General features: G+C 36.3%; 1 protein-coding gene and 1 pseudogene across 1 annotated transcript in view; both read right to left on the reverse strand.

Annotated features, from left to right (window-relative positions):
- CFAP299 (cilia and flagella associated protein 299) overlaps window positions 1-23,699 on the reverse strand; it is a 683,777-nt gene that overhangs the window by 618,048 nt on the left and 42,030 nt on the right. The gene's annotated exons all lie outside the window — the stretch shown is intronic.
- Window positions 3,514-3,646, reverse strand: LOC115873451 (annotated as a pseudogene).

The following is a 23,699-nucleotide window of genomic DNA, read 5'->3' on the forward strand; positions in this document are numbered from 1 at the left end:
AAAAGAAAGAACTGGGAAAAAATCTAAGTATTATAGGTCAATGAAATGAAAATAAATGTCCTAAATATCTTTTAAAAATAATTATAATGTATTACACTCCCTATCTCAGTACCCAAATCACTATTAAGTGAGCAGATCATTGATTTGGGAGAAGAAAACTAATGTTGTCAATCGAGAAATGGGTTTTAACCTTTTCTGAGCCACATAAACTCTTGGAGGCTCTAATGTTAAACAATGGGCCCTAACTATACAAACCTTATACAAATGCCAAAAACAATTTTGGAGATATTTACAGAATTCATTAAGCCTTGAGAACGCCAGGACCTCCTAAAGAGGACACAAACCATACAATTTGATATTTGTTACTTTTAAAAGACCACAGCAAAAATTAATTGTATCAGTGCACAAAATAATGCCTTACACATAGAGGTCACTAAATAAATTACTTTAAATCTTTATCTAACATGCTAAAATCGATGTTAATATGAGAATTGACTTGATGACAGTAGGTTAGGTTATAGGTTAAAAGATGCTAATTGGTGGCCTGGAAACTAAAATAAATGTTGGTGGAGGGGAATTATTTGGCAAAATAAGTTTTTAAATACTGCAGTCAACCAAGTTAAGCAGTTTCTTTACCACATGACTCCTAAGAGCTGTCGCCATATAGAGGCACAAAAAATGGGAGAGAGTAGATAGTATTTCCAGTTTTATTTGACCACAAACTTGCCTTTTCCTCAAAATATACATTACTTGATTTTAGAAATCATTTTGTTTTTTATGAGTATATGTTACAATTTATTAAATTAATACTGAATATCTAATGAGAAAAAATATATTTTTTATTCCTCTTGTAAGAAACCTAGATATCAGTTGAAGAGGAAAAGAATGGTGTCTCTAAGCAGACATTTTGGAAATTTATTTTGCATACCCACACTCAAAAGGCATTATCTCTGAAATACTATTAAGACTTTGCTTGAGGAAGCCATGGCCTCAAGACTGTAAAGAAGGTTAAGTCCAGCAAAAAGGACCCTGTTGAAGGGGTGAGGATAGGGAATCTAACCCACATATTATGATGCCTTAAGAAATGGGTACTCATTCCTATCCCTGATGAGGACACATACTTCTAATTTTAACAAAAATTTGGTGCAAACAGCAGCAAGGATATGGCATATTAAAGCATATCACAAAGCAGGGTTAAACCAAAAGAGCAGCAACTCAGCCTATTTCCAGTGAGTCAATTCTTACTATCAGCCCTGAAAAGAGTTTCCAAGACTATAGATTTTTACAGGAGCTGACAGTCTCATTTCTCTCTCATGGTGGGCTTGAAGGCCTACCCTTGAGGTTAGCAATCTACAGCCTGCTTTTCCATTACTTACACTAATGAATGAGAGTTCTCATGCAAATTGAAATAATTTTACTTTCAAGTGTTACTTTATCTTAGATGTGATTTCCTAATTAGGCTACTTCAAATATTAACAGCCCGTACAGTGCAGATTAAAACTAATGTACACATATCCATATATATCACATTTGCTATTGAGATATAGTCAATTAACCTGGACTGCCTAGAGGCAATCCATTTTGTGATTTATCCGCAATTCTAGCCTCTATGCCTGTGGTTATAATCCTATTTGGAGAGGGCTGTCTGATACAGATTTAAGGTGAGGTGTATTCTTAGTTTCCATTCTTTTTAATTAGTAGTCATTACCTTCCCCAACTCCAACCCCTCATTTGGGGCATGGTCCCCATCAAAGCCATTACTCTGTGTAAGAACCATCTTGGACATACAGAGAACTCCTAAGACCATTAGTGGAAGAGCCACCAGTTACGCGCATGCAAGATCTTTGTCTGAAGTGGCAGAGGCCCAGCCCTGAGGCAGGAGAAGCTGTGGCACAGAGACCACGGGGTAGAGAAAAGGAGCCAGGCTAAGATCAGAGGGGCAGTGCAGAGGCAGAGGCCAAGAGGCTGCTGGCTGAGAAGAGATGTTGTTATGGACCAATGACTCAATCTTGAATGCTTTCTGATCCTGGCTTGTGGTAATCTGCTATCTTCCCTAGTAAAATCCCTTAATTGTCAGTCCTTAGGGAAAAAGTATAGGTAAGATTAAATTAGCTCCATAGAGCTTAAAGACAGCAGGCTGGTTCATTTAATTGTTATATTAAATGCTCCTCAATTTGTTTAAGATAATTAGCATATTCAAATAGAAAATGTGTTTGAGTGTGTACTCTTACCACTACTACTAATAAACAAACAACAATACACGGCCATCAAGTAGATTCCAACTTATAGCAACTCTAAGAAGGTTCCAAGAATCTAAGTATTTATGGGAGCAGCTATCTCTTTCCCTGCAGAACATTTATTGGTCTTCACCCACTGACTAATCTGATACAAAAATAATGTTCTACAGAGAAATTCTCACAACTGGACCAATATACAACATTATGACAAACAGAGAAAAGCTTCAAGTTGCCAAGGATTTAACTTATTTACTTGAATTTACAAACAATGCCCCACAGTCAATAAATCAAATGGCATACTGCATTGGGAAAATCTACCGCACAAGACCACTTTAAAGTGTTAAAGAGCAAATATGTCACTTTGAGGACTAAGGTGTATGTGTTAGTCCAGGTTGACTAGAGAAACAAATTCATAGACACATGTGTATAAAAAGAGCTTTATATACAAGAGCAATTGAATATTGAGAAAACATCTCAGCCCAGTCCAGATCGAGCCATAAATCTGATATTAGCCCATTATGTTTGATACCAATCTGTAAAGTTCCTCTTCAGACTCAAGAAACACATGCAAGGATGCCAAATGTAGGAAGATCATAGGCCAGTGGGTGGGACATCTTGTGGATCCAGTAGCAGTGGAAGCATCTCAGTGCTGGCGTGGGTCTCCACATGGCTCCTCCAGCTCCAGGGCTCTAGCATAGCTCCATGTGTCTTCTCATCAGGAATACGAAGCAGAGAGTGTGAGCTATTTATCTTCCTGGTGCCTCCAGATGAGGTCATCAAGCTGCGACCTGATTGACAGAGCAGACTCTACCCCTTCGCAAGCTGACATCAAATAATGTAACTACCACAGAGTGCCTGACCCAAAACATGGTATCTTCACTAGCTTTACATCATGTTAAAGCTATGCTTTTGAGCTGTGTCTATAAATTTGCTGTGAGTTGGAGCTTACTTTAAATCATCTAATAACAATACTATCTTTTTTCCTTTCGTGATTCATTTTAATAAATGAAGTAACAAAATAAATAAGCATTGAATGTATTCAGATAAATATAGAAATAATCAGCATACTAAATGCCCTAGCCATGCTTCTTAAAAATCAAATTAAACAACAAAAGGTAAAAAGAAGCAGAAGAAAAAAGTTAGAAGTTGTAGCTTCTCTGTTAAACAGGAAATACTGGTTAAGTTATCTTCGGTGATCAATTTTTAAAACTATCCTTATGTTATCAAATTCTTAATGCTGGTGAATAGCTGTTAATTAAATTATCTTTTTCTTTTTTAGGAGAGAGTGTGAACCCAGTCCGCCATTACCACAAATTATGCAGTGTCTGCACACCCACAGTGCAATGGATGAGCCTTGCCCTGCAAAAGCCACCTTCCTGCTCATGGTGTCTCCCCTGCCAGGTAAGTATGATTAAATTATCTTATGTGTACTTAAATTAAAGTCTCAAGTTGACTGAGAAATCAACAGAGAGAGAAAACATTTCTAGAGAAATCAGTTTTCATCAAGTTTGTTTACCAGATTGTTTTTTCTTTTTAACTTAAGAGCCTGCTATTTTTATACAAGACTGTAATCATGCCCCAGCAGAAAATCACTCCCCAAGCCATTCAGTGGCTTAATTAGCAATACCACTACCCTTTTATTAACAACCACACAATGAGAGAAATGTTTTTAAAACATGAAATGTGTGATAAGGCAACATCTGATTAAAATTCAGTATATTATCTCTCTTAAAATGTATTATTGCAGGTATAGATCATACAACTGTCCAGAGGCTTGCTAAGAGCAAGGTTCCTTCAATCATCAACAATGCTGTCTATCTAATATGTGTTTACAAAGATTTTAAATAGAAAGACTTATAAGGAAAGATAATTGAATGAGAAAATAACACTTGGCATTATAGTCACAGAGGCCTAAAAGTCTGTCTTTAACTAAGGAAAGGGTAAAATAAACCTTGCTCTAGAAAAGGTATCCCCAAAATGACATATTATCAGAAATTTATGTGGTAATAAAATGTAAGAGAAAATAATTATCATTTATCTAATAGTTGCCAGAAGCAAGAGCTAAGAATTCTCTAAATGTCATTTGTTCTGCAGTTATTCCTTTTAACCACTTCCAGACAAAATTATATCCTGCTATGAATTTATTGTTGAAGCCAAGGGTTTTCATTAATGGAAGGCATTTCTAATGAAATTTTTAAAAACAGTAATTTTAGACAATATGGATTTTGAGGCAATTAGTAGGACACATAGATCCTGTTGGGTCTTTGTTGCCAGTGTTGATAGGAGGAGATCCAAACAGCGCCCCACCCCTCACCCCCCCACTCCTGGATGACAGCATACAATAAGAGGTGGATAGAGGCTTCCCACTAAACCCTAGAAGAGGAAAACACAAGTGGGCACAGATTACAAGAGGATTAACTCAACATGTCCGTAATAATAATAATAATATAAAAGAAAACACTACAAACTCTGACTCATAGTGACACTATAAGACAGAGTAGAAATACCCTGTAGGATTTCAAGGCTATAAATCCACATTTTTCTTCCACGGGTTTGTAGATTCAAACAAGCAATCTTCTTGGTTAACTGCTTAGCACTTAACCAGCCCACCATGAGGACTCCTCGTGTAAACATTAAACCAAACACAAACCCATGTCTATTGAGCTGATTTGAACTCCTAGTGAGCCTACGGGCAGACTATAATGGCTCCGTAGGGTTGCTGAGATTATAAATCTTTACTGGAGCAGACAACCTCATCTTTCTCAAAAGGAAGGGCTGTTTTTGTTTGTTTGTTTGATTGGTATTGCTTTGAAATACTGACCCTTATACTTAGCAACCTAGTGCTTAATTCACTATACCACCAGAGCACCTTCAAGTATGCATGAAGGATCTATTATTCTTCCAAGAAATACTTGGCAAAATATAAGCCATGTGTGAAGGGAAAAAAATCACGTCAGAAATGTTGCGCTAGACCTTGCAAGAAGCATTTATTAAGATATTTAATGAATAGAAATAATACGGTTTATAATCCAGTTACTAGTAGAAAACAAAATAAACCAGCTATCCACAACAAAATGAGCCTTAGAGATACAGAAGTACTAGCTTGCTTAGCAAAATGTAGGAAGTCTGGAGCCCCCAGCTGTTCCAAGAGAGAAAGATGCAGCAATCTGACCCTAAAAAAATGTACAGCTTTGAAATTTATGGGGCAGTTTTCCTCTGTCTATAAGGTCTCTATTAGTTGAAAATGAGTTAACATCACACAAAACAAAAACCAGAGTAACACACAGTACTATGAAAATCCAAACGAAAGAGTGCAGTTCTACAGATCCAGTATTATAGAGTATTTCCCATATTATTGGCATTATTGTAAATCAATTAAATTGTGAGTTCTTTTCCTTTTCTTTTTAAAATTGAGTCATGTAAGGAGAGAGGACAGCATATTGAATTCTTCAAGGTAACAGACTCCATAACTTCCAATGTTCGTCAGTCTTATTATCCCTCAAATGTATTAAAGGAAACACCATCCTTCTTATGAGATCATATTAATATTAACAGATAAGAACTAAAAACATATATCACACTTTTGTGATTATTAGTTTCTGTGCAGCCAGTTCTGACTCATGGTGGCCTCAGGTGTTCAAGGCACAAGTGCTTCACAGGGTTTTCAAGGCTGTGTTTTGAAAGCAGAACCCAGGTCTGTCTTCCAAGGAGCATTTGAGTTGGTTCAAACCCACCTTTCTGCTACTACACTAGTGCTTAACCTTTGCACCACCCAGGGATTCCTATAAATACTATTTTGTTTAATGCCAAAACACTGCCATCAACTCAATGCCAGCTCACAGTGACTCTATAGGACAAAGTAGACCTGCTCCTTAAGGTTTCTGAGACTAACTCTTTGTGGGTAGGGACAGCCTCATTTTTCTCCTAGTGAACTACCGATACATTTGAACTGCCAACCTCCATCCAAGAGCTAGTCCACCAGGCAATCATAGTGTAGTGAGTTAAGCATTGTACTGTTAATAGCAGAGTTAGTAGTTCAAACCCACTGTCTTACAGGAAAATATTTAAAGTCTCCTTGAGCCTAAGCAGTGTTACTATGAGTTGGAACGAAGTTAATGAACCTCTATTTATATGTATTATAACCGTATAAAATTGCTAATACCAGGTAATAATATTTTCTTGTTAATGCTCTCTAGAAACTTGAATGTTATTAATAATTCAGTTCATTTTTAAGCTTTTCTAATTTTTCCCCATCTTTATGTGAATTTGTCTGTTAAAACAAACGTATCCAAGTTCTGATGTAGATTTCCAGATGTATACTTCCCCATACCTCTATTAGTTCATGGTCACACCCTGTGTTTTTAGGACTTTGTAGGAGTATTCTGCCTTGTTAGTAGATGGGCATTAAACAATTTCTAGACATATATGGACCTCATTTCTGGACATTCTATGGAGATAATGCTGGAATTAGCTGAGTTTATAGAATTTTTCCACCAACTTTTTGAAGCCCTCTCATATGATGTGTAATGATACATGACATATATGTACAATATACAGAGAAGAAGAACTTGGTACGTTTTTATTGTCTAATCGGTGCATGTGAAGATCCTTGGTAGTGTTTATTCACTCTCTTCATAAACAATTTGAGGAATTGTCTATGCTTTTTATTGTCAAATGTGCTATTCTTGGCTAATGTCCTACTTTAAGAAAAAAGCAAAAATGGCATTATTATTCCCAATATCATGGCTCTTTGGTACTTGGCAGTTATTCTGAAGTTATACAGATTGTATAGTCTCTACGGTTCCTAAAGATGTTAGGGGCCATAAAGTAGGTTCCCATTCATAGTGACCCTGCATAAAACAGAATGCAACATTGTCCAGTCCTGCACCATCCTCACCTTTTCTCTTATATTTGAGCACATTTTTGTAGTCACTGTGTCAATCTCTCTTGTTGAAGATCTGCTAAATTCCCTCTGTCCCTCTACTTTACCGAATATAATGGCCTTTTCCAGGGTCTAATCTCTCCTGATAACATGTACAAAGTACTTGACACAAAGTCTCACCATTCTTGTTTCCAAGAAGCATTCTGGCTGTCTTTCTTCCAATATTGATTTATTTTTTTTTTTTGCAGTGCATGGTACTTTCAATATTCTTTGCAAAAACTATAATTAAATAATTAAATGCCTAGATTTTTTTTTTGTCTTATTTATTTATCGTCCAACTTTTACATGCAAATGATCTGGTTCAAAATACCTGGGCTTGAGTCGGGTGCACCTTAATACTAAAATTAATATCATTGCTTTTCCCCATGTTAAAGAGGTCTTGTGCAGAAGATTTACTCAATGAAATCCTTTGATCATTCTGCTTCATGGGCATTGATTGTGTATCCAGGAAAGGTGAAATCCTTGGCAACTTCATTTCTCCATTTACCATCATGGTACTTTTGGTTCATCTTCCAAGATAGATCAGTTTGTTCTTTTGGCAGTCCATGGTTCTTTCAATATTCTTTGCCAGCACCACAATTCAAACATATAAATTCTTCTTTGGTCTTCCTTCATCAATGCCCAACCTTCACATGCATAGGCAACTGAAAATACCATAACTTGGGTCAAGCACACCTTAGTCCTCAAGCATCCTTGCTTTTCAATACTCTAAAGAAGTTTTGTACAGCAGATTTAACCAATGCAATGGGTCCTTTGATCTTTTTACTATTGCTTCCATGAGCATTGCTTGTGGACCCAAATAAAACATAAGGTAGTATTTCCTAATACCTGGGATTTTTAAAATATTGATTACCTCATTGCTTAGGGAGCACATAGTACCATCCAGGCATGCTGCAATCCAGTGATCTACAATGGGTGCTTTAATCATGTGCTTTAATGATGATGACTACAAAGCAAGTCTTTCCTCGAGTATACCGGGAAGTGTTGGTGAAAATTCTTTCCCTATCAAATTGAATTTAGTCTTTAGAATTTTAAATTAATAGAGCAATTTTCTAACGGTTCCTTTTCTTAAACCTTTTAGGCCATCACTGCATTCTTAAAATGTGAACTCTCCAAGTGAATCCAACCCTGAAAAGAGGATAAGCCATGGGACAAAGAGAACTGTCATATTATGGCAAAGAATGCTCCTACCCATTCACAAGGGCTCATGACTGTCAAGGGATGCGTTAAACCACATAGATGTCACAGAAGGGAGGGAATTGACAAGGAATATCCCAGTGCTGCCATGACAAAACTATCACAAGTCGGTAGCTTTTAAATAGAAATTCACTGTCTTATATTTTTGGAAACTAGACGTACAGGACACTAGCTTTAACTGAGGGTTCTTTTTTGAAGGGTAGTTTTAGGAGATCCTTGGCATGCCTTGACTTGTAGACAGTACTTCACATGATCTCTTCTCCCTATGTGTGTTTCTTCATGGGTATGTTTCCTTTTATAAAATATCAACATGCTCCAGGAAGACCTCATTAGCATAATAAAGGGGAGATCCTTTCTCTAACTAGGTTCACAACCACAGGTACAGGGATCAGGGCCTCAACATATTTTCTGGGGGAGCAGAATTCCATCCACAACACCAAGTCAGATTGCTAGTTGTCTGAAGGCCAAGAATATACTCTAATCATCCTTGAATTCATAGTGCTCAGTGGTACAGGGCATTTACTCAATAGAAACTAATGGAAGAAAGAATTCAATTAGTTACACTTAAGCAAAGAATAAAAAACAGAATCAGCATAGGCATAAAGTTGAAAAGACACTGCAAGAAATCTCCTTTGTAAAGAACTTAAAGTCTGTATATGATGTAATGGGAGATGAAATTAGAAAGAAAATGCAGCTCATTATTAGTTCACATGGTATCATCTTCAAAAGTTCTCAGAAAACAATGAAATTGAAAGATAATATAACTTTTCCATGAGTGTTCTAAAGCTTTCTTGTGCATATATGTGTGTGTATACATGAATGTGTGGACGTTTTAGTTTCATCTGAAAAGCAATGGAGGATAAATACGTGGGCATCAGTGTGGGGGCAAAAAATTATTTCCCAAACTACACCAGAGAACTATTTTATACTGGCAATTTTGTAGAATACTGAAATATAGTATATAATTTGGGTACAGATATAGTAGGATAAACGTATCATGATTTCTCTGTTTCCCAGTTTTAAACATAGCAACTATTTGCACTGTCATTTAGTATTTAGGGGAAAAAGTTCACATAATCTTCCTTAATTACCTGTCAGCTCTTGGAACTGTTGACTTCACTTTTTTTTATTTCATCCCATTAAGATGTATAAAAACAACTTTGGCATTTATTTGTCTAACTGCTATTAATAAAGAGTCTCTTAGCAAACTCTTCTAAATTACTGTTTCCAAGTCCTGACATTTTGCTGACAACCATAATAATCTCTAAAATTATTTGTTATATAGAATTTAGCTTTTAAGAAAGCCATTCATATATATTGACATTCTTGGAAATTCCAAGATAGACAGACAAAGTAAGCTCATTAGAACAGTGGGATTTTAAATTTTTGTTTTGTTTTAGTGTGTGTACGTAAAGATTCCATTTGAGAATAGGATAAAAGCTATTGACTTACCCACAATAAAATGTGCATATAATCTTATGGCATTCCCAGGCCCCCTAAAATGCATCCATGGGGTGCCCTTCCCAAAGTGCTTGGGGAACTGCATTAAATTATTTTCTATTGGATTTTCTCCTACTTTTCTCTCCTATATAAACATTTTAAGTAAGAGAAAGCCAAGGGGAATTAAAAATTCATGGGAATATAAGATATGTAATAAGTAAGCATTAATTGCTTAGAATGTTGCTATACCAAGACCACAAAAAGTCATAAAATAAATATATTGGTTTCCTAATTTCACCACATAAAATCATCTGTATTTAAGCTATATTTAAGCTGTTTTAAAATCCAATTTTAGTTATTTATCTCATGAATGCATATAAGAGCCTACAAAGTACCAGGGATTATGAGGCAAGCAGAAACTAAAACATAGACTGTGTCCTCAAGGAGACTGTAATCTAATAGAGGTACTAATAGCCTTACTTAAGTAATGATAATGGAAAACAGAGTGTGATTTGTCATAAGAAAAAATACAGACGGTATGGCAATATGTTATGAGATCCCAGAAAAAGAGGAGTGCAGGGCTATTAGGATATATCAAGGGAAGCTTCATAAAACATTTTAAGCAGGTTTTGAATAATGGATAGGAGTTATATTTGAAGAGATTAGGAAAGAGGTCATTTCTGGTGGAAAACAAAACAAAACAGTGCCTAGTACAGAGAAGCCTTCAATGCCAGCTATAAATAGATGAACAGAAACAGGAATGGGAGAAGACAAAGAAACAGGGTTGTCCAAGGCCTGCAAAAAGCACAACGAGCAGTTGGTTTGGGTACAGGGAGTAAGAAGGAGGATCAAAAGTAAGCCGATAGGAAAAGTAGGTTGGAGCAATAGCTGAAGTGAAGTTGAAGGATTTGCGTCTGGTAGTAGCAAAACCAGAGCTGTATCTACAAAGAACAGGGAATAATACAAAGTTACAGAGGCAAAATCAGGTGCTGAAGAACCATAGTGGGGCACATCACAACCCTCTCCTCTGTCAAAATCTCCCCACACACACAATACCTCATACCGTAATTCATTTGTGAAGTTCTGGAAACACTTTTCAGTATAATCAAATGTGAAGTATGGTTATTATTTCAAATAAACACCTATAATTAACTGAATAGTCCCTGTCCCTCACATAACTAAAAATAAAATTCAGATACAAATTAAAATGAAATTATATTGGATAGGGGTGCATCTAAATCAGTGTCTGGTGTCTCCGTAAAACAAGGGAGAGAATGAGTCAAACACAAAGATACAAGGGAAGAAAGCTACGTGATGGTGAAGATAAAGATTGGAACAATGCAGCCTTAAGCCAAGGGATGCAAAGGCACCTCTAGATGCTAGGAAAGACAAAGAATTCTCCAGAGCCTTCAGAGGGAGTTTGACCCGCCGAGACCTGGATTTCAGATTTCTAACCTCCAGAAGAACAAGACAATAAAGTTCTGTTTGTTTTGTTGTTGCTATTGCTGTTGTTGAGACTATATGCGATTTAATAATTGTATATATTGACATTCTTGGAAATGCCAGGATAGACAGATGAAGTAAGCTCATAGAACAGTGGGATTTAAATGTTTTGTTTTAGTGTGTGTACGTAAAAATTCCATTTGAGAATTGGGTAAAAGATGTGCAGTTCATTGACAAAAGATTATCAGCTGAGTTGTGTAACCCTTCTCGCCTTTATTTTCTGAGTTGCTCTTTCTTCAGTGTATACTCACTGCTCCCTAAGGCTCCTTAAGTCTCCTCCCAGGTACAATAACAGGTATCAAGATTTCACTTTGTGACAACTGGCTATAGAATCCATAAGAAACTACAGAGGCATTTTATTACTATACGTCATCAAAAGAGACACTGAACACACTCACAACCCAGGAAAAAGAGCCATCACTATCATATTAAGGCATTCGTCATTGAATTCATGTACCACAGGTAGAACTATTTTCCTATTTGATTATCTTTACTCCACCACCTTCCTTCTCTGAATATCAATGCTATAACCAGTTTTCCTCAGGTCAATTACAGCTTATGGTCACCCCTGGTGTGTCATAAGAGAACTGTAGGGTTTCCAATAGCTGATTTCTCAGGCATTGATCACCAGGCCTGCCTTCTGATGTACATTTAGGTGGACTAAATCGATTAAATCTTTTGTGAGCACAAAGCATGTCAACAATTTGCACCAGCCAGGGACAATCATCAATACTGTAGAGTTTTCCAAATCCTCAAATATCATATCTATACATAGAAGATAGTATTATTATTATTCTAAAGCAATAATAATAAATTCTAGAACAGTCTGGTGTGATTCATGAAATTCATTTTTGTATAGTATCTGACTTGTTCTTTGGAGTTTATTATAATAGCAATAAAATAGAATTTCCTTCATTAAATACTGGAATTGAAATCAGCAACTGGAAGGGAGGAAGTGTATGCAAGGAGCGTGAAACTTATATTGTGTGCTATATGTCTTTGATTTTTATAGGAAAAAGTTTTAGATTTACAATGATAGATTTTTTTAAATTAACTTTTGGGTGTCAAAGTTCCAAAACTATTGGTATCAACCAGTCTTCTAGAATTCATACTAATGGCAATTATCTTGCCTTCTGCAGATTTTCTAGGAAATGATGCTTTCTAAAAAGCCTTTAAAGTAATTTCTATTTACTTTCCTATTACTTATTTCAAAAGAAAGTATATCTTCCTTAACTCTCTCCTGAGGATGCAATACCCAACCTGCTATGGTATTCTGTTCTAAGATGATCTCTGCAGAAACCAAATAAGATGAATCAGTTAACTGTAAACTAGAATAATCAGCAAAAAGTATTTCAGACTTCTCAGAAAACTTTAAATATTAGTCTGACATTCAAACAACCATTTAACCTGTTATAAATTTGTGGCATAATAAAATTGTCCTATAATATAGCACACTCTCAGTAAAGTTTATATAATAAAGCTACTATGAGAATTTACATTTGCTTTGCATATATATATAATTGAATGTTTATATATATTTTACTGAAGTCATAGTAATTTTGGAACTATTGTATATATCTGTAAAATAAGCATTGAGATCTCATAATATATGCATGTTTTAAAGGAAAGTCACATTTCCCATTGTTGTATGTCATCGCATCAACTGAAAATCCTAACACTGCGACAGAGTAGAACTATACCATAGGGTTTCCTAAACGGTAACCTTTATGAGAAAAAAAAATCATTGACTGTTCTCCATCAGTGTAGTTGGTGAGCATGCCTAACAATCTTGTAGCTGGTACAAAGTGCTCAAATTCTGCACCACCTGAACTGAATCAACAATATTTATGAGGTTATCTGTACTTAACAAAAATGATTATAAAACTTCCAACATAAACTACACATACCAAAATGAAGAGTACAGATAATCAAAAAAAGTACATGAAGAAAAACAGAATTCCTTTGAAGTATCTCTTGCAGCTGTGTGTAGATGCTGTGGGTAGAAAGGAGGCTAAAAATAAAACTGGAAACTAGTGCCTATTAGGATAAATGTATACATCACAAAGGATAGGGTAGGGAACGTTCTATGCCTGCTAACATCATGTAAGGCAAGGAATCTACATCTGTTTCATCTTGTGGGGCTGAAAATGAATTGGCAAACTTTTCTGATAAAGGGGGGAAAAAACTTTGGATATCATTGCCTTACTTACTACACTTCCTTTTTAGTCCCTAAAGGTGTTCTTCAAGGTGCCCTGATGGCAAGTTGTGTTAAGCATTTGGATGCTAATTGCAAGGTTAATGGTTCAAACTAATCAACCACTCTGCAGAAGAAAGTTGATACTGCTCCCATTGTGTTAGACTGGGTAGACTAGAGAAACAAATCTAGAGAGATTCCTATGTGTATAAGTTAGAGCTTTATCTACAAGAGCAATTGAATATTGAGAAAACATCCCAGTCCAGTCCAGAACAACTCCATAAGTCCGATATAAGCCCATACAGACGTAAGAGGCTATAAATTCCTCTTCAAACTCATGAAATACATGTAATGATGCTGAATACAGGAAAATCACAGGCCAGTGGGTGAAAAGTCTTGCGGATCCAGTGATGGTAGAAGCATCTCATCACTGGCATGGGTCTCCACATAGCTCCTCCAGCACCTCAGCTTTGGCTGCATCAATGTAGCTCATTGGCTCATCCTCAGTAATTTCTCCCAGGGAATGAGCATGTGACTCACCTCAAGGGAGCTATTGGAGCTATTTATCTCCTTAGAGCCTCTAAATGAGGTCATCAATATACAACCTGATTGACAGGCGTAACCTCCACCCCTTCACTTTTAAATCTCAAATTGGCAATAGATTATGTAACAAACACAGACCACCCCTTGTCAATTTGCCACTTTCACACAACTCTTTGGCCATATATAATCTTCAAACAAACAATAATATAATCATATCTGTACCTAATAGGATAAAACTAAAATGCATACAATTCAATATGTGCCACCCTCATTTAAACATAACATCCTATAAATGAACAAAACAAAACTATCCAATGCCTAACAACTGTAGTTAAGTAATACCTATACCTTAATCCTATAATCCTATGAATATATTCCAGTTAAAACCTTGTGAAGTCCACATCCATAAGCAAAGTCAAATCAGGACAGGCCATCCATAAAGTCAGCAGCAATATGCACCAGTTCACAGGCTCAAATATATTCTCTTTATCTAGTCAGGTTCTGGTCAACTCAATGTGGGCTACTTCACTTAGCCTTACCAGGGTGACCATAGGTCAGATCGCCTTTAGACCATGGGTCCCTTCACAAATTCTCAACAACCCTAGGCCCCTTGAGCTAGGTCATGAACTTCAGACCAGTCAACCCGCTCTCATCTTGTCCTCTAGTTCCAGTAACCAGGCCCATGGCTGTCAGTGTCCAGACTCAACCCTTCACTTTATTCCTGCATTTCTCCCACTTCCACTCAACAAATGGATCCAGGTGGTCACCTAGCAAGCATTTCAGCTTGCCCACAAGCTCCCTTTAACAGTTCAATCCTAGAACACAAAGTTTCTTCAGGGCTCCAGATTTTTTCCAGTTTCTGACCAAAAAAACACTAATTCAAGATTCAAAAAGCTAAAGAGTTCCTTTTTCTTCAATCTATCAACAACCCCATAGCCAAGTCTCTTGGAATGCAAATGTCCTGAGTACTACAAAGCCCTGGGTGGGGCTAATCTTTTCAGAGCCTTCTTTGCAGCAGTGGCCTAAATCCATTTAAGGATCCAATTTTAATGGCTGAAGACAAGCAGGCTTACAAACTCTATTTTCATACTTTCTAATAATCATTCTACCAATCATTATATCAATAACAATAAGTAGAAGAAATCAGTATAAGCAAAGTAGAATCAGATCCTAAACTCAATTCTTAAAACAATCAAGTTCAATCCTTATCTATGTTAGCTTAATCCTTATCTAGACTATTCTATTTATACAAAATATGGTATTAGGCCTTTGACAGCATCAACCAAGAGCTAGGTTCTCTGTCAACCATTTTGACCTTCTGTCAGCCATTTTCTCTTAGCAGCTCTAAGAAATTCAAAAGGTCATTTTTTGCCCCCTGAGTTCAAAATATATTTTTTAATCACATTCACTTTCACCATTTCAAACAGGAATAACCAAAGACTACAAATAAAAGAATAAAAACTTCAACTTCCCATATTCTTTCCAGAAAACAACCCAGTAAACTGCATGGACATACCTGACCTCTGGCTAGCCAAGAAGAAAAATTACCCTGAACCAGAAGTCAAACAAAGACCCACTCTCCATCTTTATGATTTGTTTCTCTAGTACCCCACTCCCAAGGCACCATAATGTATTAGTCTGGGTAGACTAGAGAAACAAAACTAGGGAGACTCATCTGTGTATAAGAAAGAGTTTTATATACAAGATCAATTAAGCATTAAGAAAACACCCCAGCCCAGCCCAGATCAAGTCCATAAGTCCATTATTAGCCTGTATGTCGATACTAATACACAAATTCCTCTTTAGACTCATGCAGCCATGCAATGACGTTGAACGCAGGAAGATCACAGGCCAGAGGGTGGAAAGTCTTGTGGATCCAATGGTGGTAGAAGCATCTCTGCGCTGGCATGAGTCTCCACATGGCTCCTCCAGCTCCCAGGCTTTGGCTGACATCAGCATAGCTCCATGTGACTTGTCAACAGGAATGTCTCACAGAGCATGAGTGTGTGTCTCACCTCCAGCATACTATTTATCTCCTTAGGGCCTCCAAATGAGGATATCAAGCTGCGACCTGATTGACAGGCTGAACTCCACCCCTTCACTCTTAAATCTCATATTGATAACAGATTATGTAACTAAGACACCCATAGACTTTCAGATTCCCAGTAGAGCAGTTCTACTCAATCCTAGAGGTTGGACAATTGACTTTATGGCAGTTGGTTTGGTTTTATTTTTTTTTAACTTGCTCCTTAGAATACAAGGATGGCTAGACTTCATCTCACTTACTTTACACATGTTATCAGGAAGGACTAATTCCTGTGGAAAGGCATCATGCTTGGTAATATAGATTAGTGGGGAAAAAAGAAGATGTCCAACAAGGTAGATCAGCACAGCTATTTTTTAAAAAATAATTATTTTACTTGTTTATTTTCAAATAGATATATAGATATAGTAGATTAAGGGCCCCTAACATTTTTAATTATTTCTTTTCATCAGCTTTATTTTCATATAATTCACATATCATACAATTCATAAAGTATGATATGTGATAATTCCCATAGCATATGATTCAATAGTTCAACTACATCAAGTTGTGCAATCATCACCACAATCAGTTTTAGAATATTTTCTTCGTTATTTCACCCATCATTATTAACTCCCCATTCCCCACTAATCTCCCTGCCATAGCCCCCAGGAACCATTCATCCAGTTACTCCCTCTAAAGATTTACCTGTCCTGGATTTCATATACAGCACAGGAAAACATTAAAAGTAATAATAATAATAACAACGTAAAACAGATAAAATCATCAGCAGAAAATATTAAAAACTAGAACAAATTTGTAGTGGATCATAAGGGAGATCAAATGATAAAATGCTAAATTGCAAACTGAATGGATCTCAAATAATCTACTTCCCCATGCCTTCTACCTGATAGCAAGGCAAGTTACATGCCTGATCCATGATCAGAGGGATTCACCAGACTCTGTATCCACATATATGTCTCCTTCATCTAAGAGACAATAGGTAGAATAAGGGTTCCTGGTGGGGGGGGGGGGCGTTCAGGGATGGGGAGAGGGTAACGGCAGTGGAGGGGGAGGGTAATGGGCTCCATACCATAGAGTACAAGAAGGAAGAAAATGTTTTGAAAATTATTGTGGTAGCGATTGTTGACATTGCTTGATATGACTGAACTATTGAATGATATGATGTCTGCATTATGTCCTAATAAAATGATTTGTAAAAAAAAAAAATTAAACCACAGTCATTTTGTCAATGGACTCAAACTTAGTAGTGATTATGATGATTAGCCAGGACTGGACAGTGTTTCATTCTGTTGTACGTAAGGTCTCCATGAGTTGAACTGACTTTTATGAAACCTAGTAACAGTAAGAAGCCTGATGAAAAACTTATTTAGGACTAAGTAGAAATCCTTCAATGTTCTGAGACAAGCAATATCTGTCTAGCTCAATTCACCTGGTACCCTGAACTTTAAGCTTTTTCTTGCTTAATGTAGTACCTCAAAAGGTACTATGCCAAACACATTACGTTTAGTAATAGCTTAGTGTAAACATATACTTAATGTGAATTGTACGGATGTTCAAATGTTTAGTAAGCAAAAAATAATCCCATTCTAATTCAGGCTATTGATCAGAATAAGATACAAAAGCTTGGAACAGTTGAAATGACTGCTTTTTACATGGACACATGGTCTCGAATATAAAGATCAAGGGCATGGTCAGGAGACAGTATGGGTGTGAATCATAACTTTGCCATTTATTAATTATGTGACTTGGGTAAATCATTTAATCTTCCCATAACTCAGTTTCCTCTTCCATAAAATGGACCTAATAAAGGCCCTTATATCTCATGGATTATTATGAGAATTTGATGAGTTCGAGCACATTCAAAGTCTCAGAGAAGCTGCTACCATTTAGGAAGTAAGTCACTGCAGAAAATAAATCATAAATTATGACCCCTGTGGTTGACAAAGAACATTGATAACGAGGGTTCAATAAAGGATACTTTTTTTTTTTAAGGAGCCCTGGTGGTGTAGTGATTACGCATCAAATGGCTAACTGCAATGACAGCAGCAGGTCGAAGCCCAGAGGCACTCTGCGACAGAAAGATGAGGATTTCTGTTCCCTTAAAGAGCTAGAGTCGGAGAAACCCAAAGGGAAGTTGTACCCTTTCCTATAGAGTCACTATGAGTCAGAATTGACTCAATGGCAGTAAGTGTTAATATTTTTACAATATATAATTGTTGTCTTTTTCTCCTCATTATGAAGTAAAAGAAAACTAAATTCTGAAATCTCGCTCTGGAATCTTAGAAAATAATCCTCCAGGGATTTTAACACCTATTTTCCTGATAAGCTTCCCCAAAATGAGATAATATCATAGCAAAAAAATTGTGACCAAAACAAAGTGAAGGAATCTACATTTTTCCTACTCTAAAAAAAATTAATTATTCATAATGTGTAACTGCCAGTTTTCAAGAGTTGTTTATTGAATAAATAAGTGAAAAGATAGTATTTTCTGAAAACAATATGAACACTGTAGTATGTTAATTACAAGGCTTTAAAAAATTAGATCGTTCATATTTCTTGTTCCAACCAGCTTTTCCTAGAGGTAATTGTTTACTAGAAATACAAAGAGTGAGATTAAGTTCTCATTCAACCCACTGCCATTGAGTAGTTTCAAACTGTAGGGCAAGGTAGAACTGCCCCCTGGGTTTCTAAGATAGTGACTCTACTGGAGTAGAAAGTGGCCTCTTTCACCTGAGGAACTGCTGGTGATGTCAAACTGCTGACCTTGTGGCCAGCAGGCCAACCAGTAGCTACTACACTACCAGGGCTTCCTAACTAACTGACAGAAAGTGAAAAAATGAAGAAATGACTGAGAACGGCCCGACCAGCCACTGAACAGGAGAAAGGGGACAGTCTGCTTCCTTGGAAACCCTATAGAGAAGTTCTGCTCAGCCCTAACGGGTATGCTGGGAGTTGGAATCAATTTGAAAGCAGTGGGGTTGTCTTTGATGATTGAAAACAGTTAAGAAGTAGTGAACTAAAAAATTATGTATATAAATTTTTATTTCTTTACATTTGTTTCACATTAGCTATAGTGTCATTTCATGCTTAACTGTGGAAATCTCAAGATTCCACATAGCACATAGATTTCAGAAGTCTAGATGATCAAACTACAAAGCCACAGGCAAGGAGCTTTCAACCAGTTACCCTATTTATAAGTCAAATGATCAAACAAATAATCATCCTTGATTACATAGAAGGTTTTCTTAGTGGAAGGGATTAAATTAATTAGAATACATACCATAAAATATTACCAAATTTTACCTCACACCCAAGGCTTAGTCCTTAACTCATATTTATGTTTTCCAAATTAAAAGTATTATTTTTGGTGTCTGCCTTAATCTTAACATCAACAGAAGCTGCCATTATCAAAGGAGAATTTTTCTAAATGTACAAAACATCTTCCTAAAATAGTAAGCAGAGATGAAACGGCCAACGTTTAACTTATGCCTTTGACACTAACTTGTCGAAGGATTACTCTCTGATTACCACATTTCTCTAAATCTCATTCCCCTTATCTGTGAAAGGAGAATTATACCACTTCCCTGTGATTACATACAATAATGTAATGCAGTGTCTGGCTTTCATGGTAACAGCTGTTGACTTATTCTTAGGTGCATTCAAGATGGTTCCGACTCCTATTAACAATAACTATGACAATTTCCTGAATTGTCATTGCAGATACAGGAAGTTCGATGAAGAAATTCCACATTTCCACATAGCCACAGGTAAGGAACACTTTATCCTCTCTGACCAAATCACTAACACCTATGAAGTCAAGAGGAGATCAGAGATACCAGGTAGCCTCCTGATCTTCATCTCTGCTTCTTTCCTTGGATGACTGTTTCTAGTCAACTCTTCCAAATAATTCCACAGGAATGAAATCAGTATTCACAGAGCTTCAGAACTGAAGAGATTCAAAGATCTATTCAAAGATCTCCCTATAGGATGGCAGGAGTATACTTGAACCATCTAAGGCAGATGGCTATCTAGTCCTACTTTTAAAGATCTCTAAGCATTGAACTTTCTTATGTTCTTTGGTTACCTGTTTCAGTGTTTAATCCCTTCTTTATAGTTAAGTCCATTTTTATGACCAACTGAACTTTTTCTCTTGCTACAATTTAAAAATATTTCCTTTTATATGGTCTCCTGTGAACATAAAGAACATCTGTTCTGCATCTTCCATATAATAACCTTTCAAATACTTGAAGACAGTTAAATCACCCCTTAGCCTTTCCTTCTCCAACTTAAACAGTCCTGATCCCACTGAGCGCACTCTTAGGAACTAGTCCCCATTCCTTACATCACTTTTGCTGATCTTCGCTGGACCATCTCCAGAGTCTCCATATTCTTTGCCAAAAGTAAAGACCAAAATCGAACACAGCAGTAATGCCAAATACAGCAGAAGGATTACTTTTCACTTCTGTACCCCTCACTTGATAAAACATTCCAGTATCCTGGACTCTTTTTTTCTCCCAAAAAAATAGATTGTTCTTCCTAAGGACTTTGCTTTGTAATTATCTATGCAATTATCTTGTTTCCCCTTTCTCTGTGACTTATATCAGATTTCAGGTGCTTCAACTAATTCCTCCCTGTCAGTAAGAACCAAATTTAGAAACATCCATCTTCTGAACATATTTATACTTTATAGAAAAGCTAAAAGGGAAAAGCTGTGAAAACAAAGTCAAGATTCATGCAATCCACAAAATAGCCATCAACATTTACATCTTGATGACATCTTGGAAACATGACTTTCTTCATGGTATATATGTATGAGTCCACCAATGTTATATAGCATAACAAAATTTATGGGAATGTCTTGCAAATAACTCATCTAGCCAAACAACTAGAAGAAATCCATATGTATGTCCATTCCAAAGATACATGATCCAATGTAAAGCTGATCCAATGGAATATGAAAACTATCTAGCAATATTGTTAATAACATATGCAAGGAAAGTTTTCTTAAAATTATTTTTTTAAATGGCTGATGGTATACATTGACAAGGAACTGCCAAAATTCAAGCCAGATTCAGAAGAAGATGTGGCATTGGGATATCATGTCAGATGGAGCTTAGCAAAAGAGCACAATATAACAGAAAGATGTTTACCTATGGTTTGTTGACTACACAAAGACATTCAATTGTGTGAACCATAATAAATTTTGGGTAAAACTGTGAAAAATACGAATTGCTGAACACTTCATTGTGCCCATGTAGAAATTTACACAAACTGAAAAGTTGCGTAGAAGAGGTAATATGTAATTTTAAATCAGGGAAAGCTTGCACTTAAATCATGCTTTTTCATAATTATTCAATCTGTATGCTGGGAAAATAATCCAAGAATTGGACAATATGAAGAAGAATGCAGTATCAGGATTGAAGGAAGATTCACTAACAGCCTATTAAATCCAAATGACACACTTTGCTTGCTCAAAGTGAAGAAGATGAACAAAAATCAAAGACTACCACCTTCCATGGGGTTTATACAACAACATAAATGAAAACTCCTTGTAACTGGACCAATATATAATGCCATGATAAACAGGAATAATATGTTATCAAAGGTTTCACTTTAATTTTATCAACAATAAACACCCAAGGAAGCAGCAGCCAAGAAATCAAACTGTGTATTACCTTGGGAAAATTAGTTGCAAAAGAACTCTTTAAAGTTTTAAATAACAAAGATGTCACTTTGAAGATCAATGTGCCCCTGAATCAAGCTTCGGTATTTTCAATTTCTTCTTGTGTATATAAAAGCTAGACAATATATAAGGAAGATTTCAGGGAAATTGGAACATTTGAACTATGATATTTACAAATAATGTTAAGTTTACTAAGAATTTCCAAAAGAATAAATCTGTCTGGGAAGAAGTACAGCCACAAACAACACTCCTTACAAGCAACCATGGTGAACATGGTGAGAGCTCATCTCACTTACTGAGGACATGAAACTGGAAGGGATCAATTCTGCTGAAAGTCATCATGCTTATGAAGTAAAGAACAAAAAAATAAAAAGAATTTTTAAAAATTTAATATCCAAACCCATCACTATCAAGTCAATTCCTACTCATAGAAACCATTTAGGGCAGAACAGAACTGCACCATAGGGTCCCCATGGCTGTAAATATTAACAGAATCAGACTGCCCTCTCTCTCTCCTGAGGAACAGCTGATGGGTTCAAGCCTGGTGATTCCAATCACTGATCTTTTGGTTAGGAGCTGAGTGCTTAGTCACTGTGCCCTTAGGACTCCTTATTATACAGATGGCCAAAACAATGAAAAAAGAAAACACTCGATGAGATGGGTTGGCATAGTGGCTGCAATAGTGGACTCAAACAGCAACAATGGTGAGGTGGCTGCAGGACCCAACAATGTTTTATTCTGCAATATATAAGGGCCTTTTGATTCGGAACTGACTCAACAGCACCCAACAACAATATTTCTGAGATTCCTAGAATTACCAACAACTCTAATTGCTTTTATTTTGAACTATTTCATATAAAATTATGTGGCATTAGCAATTTTGAATTAGAAACACATGATTTACTCTGCCAGCAGTAACACAATCAAAAGGAATGGCATGACATTCACTGTCAAAAAGAGCATTTCAAATTCAATCCTGAAATATAATACTGTCTGTGATAAGATATATCTATCAGCCTTCAAGGAGATCCAATCAAAACATGAATTATTAAAATGTATGCATCGACCACAAAAGCTACTGATGAATTGAAGAATTCTGCCAACATGTTCAATGAAGATGCAGGGATAGTTATTGGCCATGGAATAAAAAAGTTGGAAACAAAGGGGAAGTGCAGTAATTGGAAAATGTCAACTTGGTGACAGAAATGAAGCCCGAGATTGAATGATAGAATTTTACATGAGAAATAGCCTCTTTATGGCAATTTCCTTTTTTTTCAACAACACAATAGGGGACTATCTATACACATGGACTTCTCCAGATGGAATACATAAATCAAATTCACTACAACTGTGGGAAGACACAATAGAGAAATGCAATATCAGCAGCTAAAACCAGGCCAGGGGCTTACTGTGAAACAGACCATTAATTACTCATATGTAAGTTCAGGTGAAAACTGAAGAAAATTAAAACAAGTCCACAAGAGCCAAAATAAGACCTGAGACCATCCCACCCGAATTCTGAGAACATCTCAAGAACAGATTTGACACATTCAACACTAATGACAGAGACCTGGTGAGCTGGGGGAGGACATCAAAAAAAGCATATATTAAAAATGCAAAATGTCCTTTAAAAGAGAAAAAAAAGAAGACAAGATCAAAGTGGCTATCACAAAAGACCCGGAAATTTGGTCTTAATCGTACAGCAGCTAAAGAAAATGAAAGAAATGATGAAGTCAAAGAGATGAATAGAAAATTTCAAAGGGCTGCTCAAGAGACAAAATTAAGTTATTATAGTGAAATGTGTGGAGACCTAGAGTTATAGAACCATAAAAGACCTTGTTCAGAACATATTAAACTGAAAGAACTCAAGAAAAAATTCAAGCCTCACGTTTCAATATTGGTAAGTTCTACGG

The sequence above is a fragment of the Echinops telfairi genome, unplaced genomic scaffold, assembly GCF_000313985.2.
Source record: "Echinops telfairi isolate 266 unplaced genomic scaffold, ASM31398v2 ScPeMD7_7468;HRSCAF=8506_0, whole genome shotgun sequence".
Classification (NCBI taxonomy): Eukaryota; Metazoa; Chordata; class Mammalia; order Afrosoricida; family Tenrecidae; genus Echinops; species Echinops telfairi.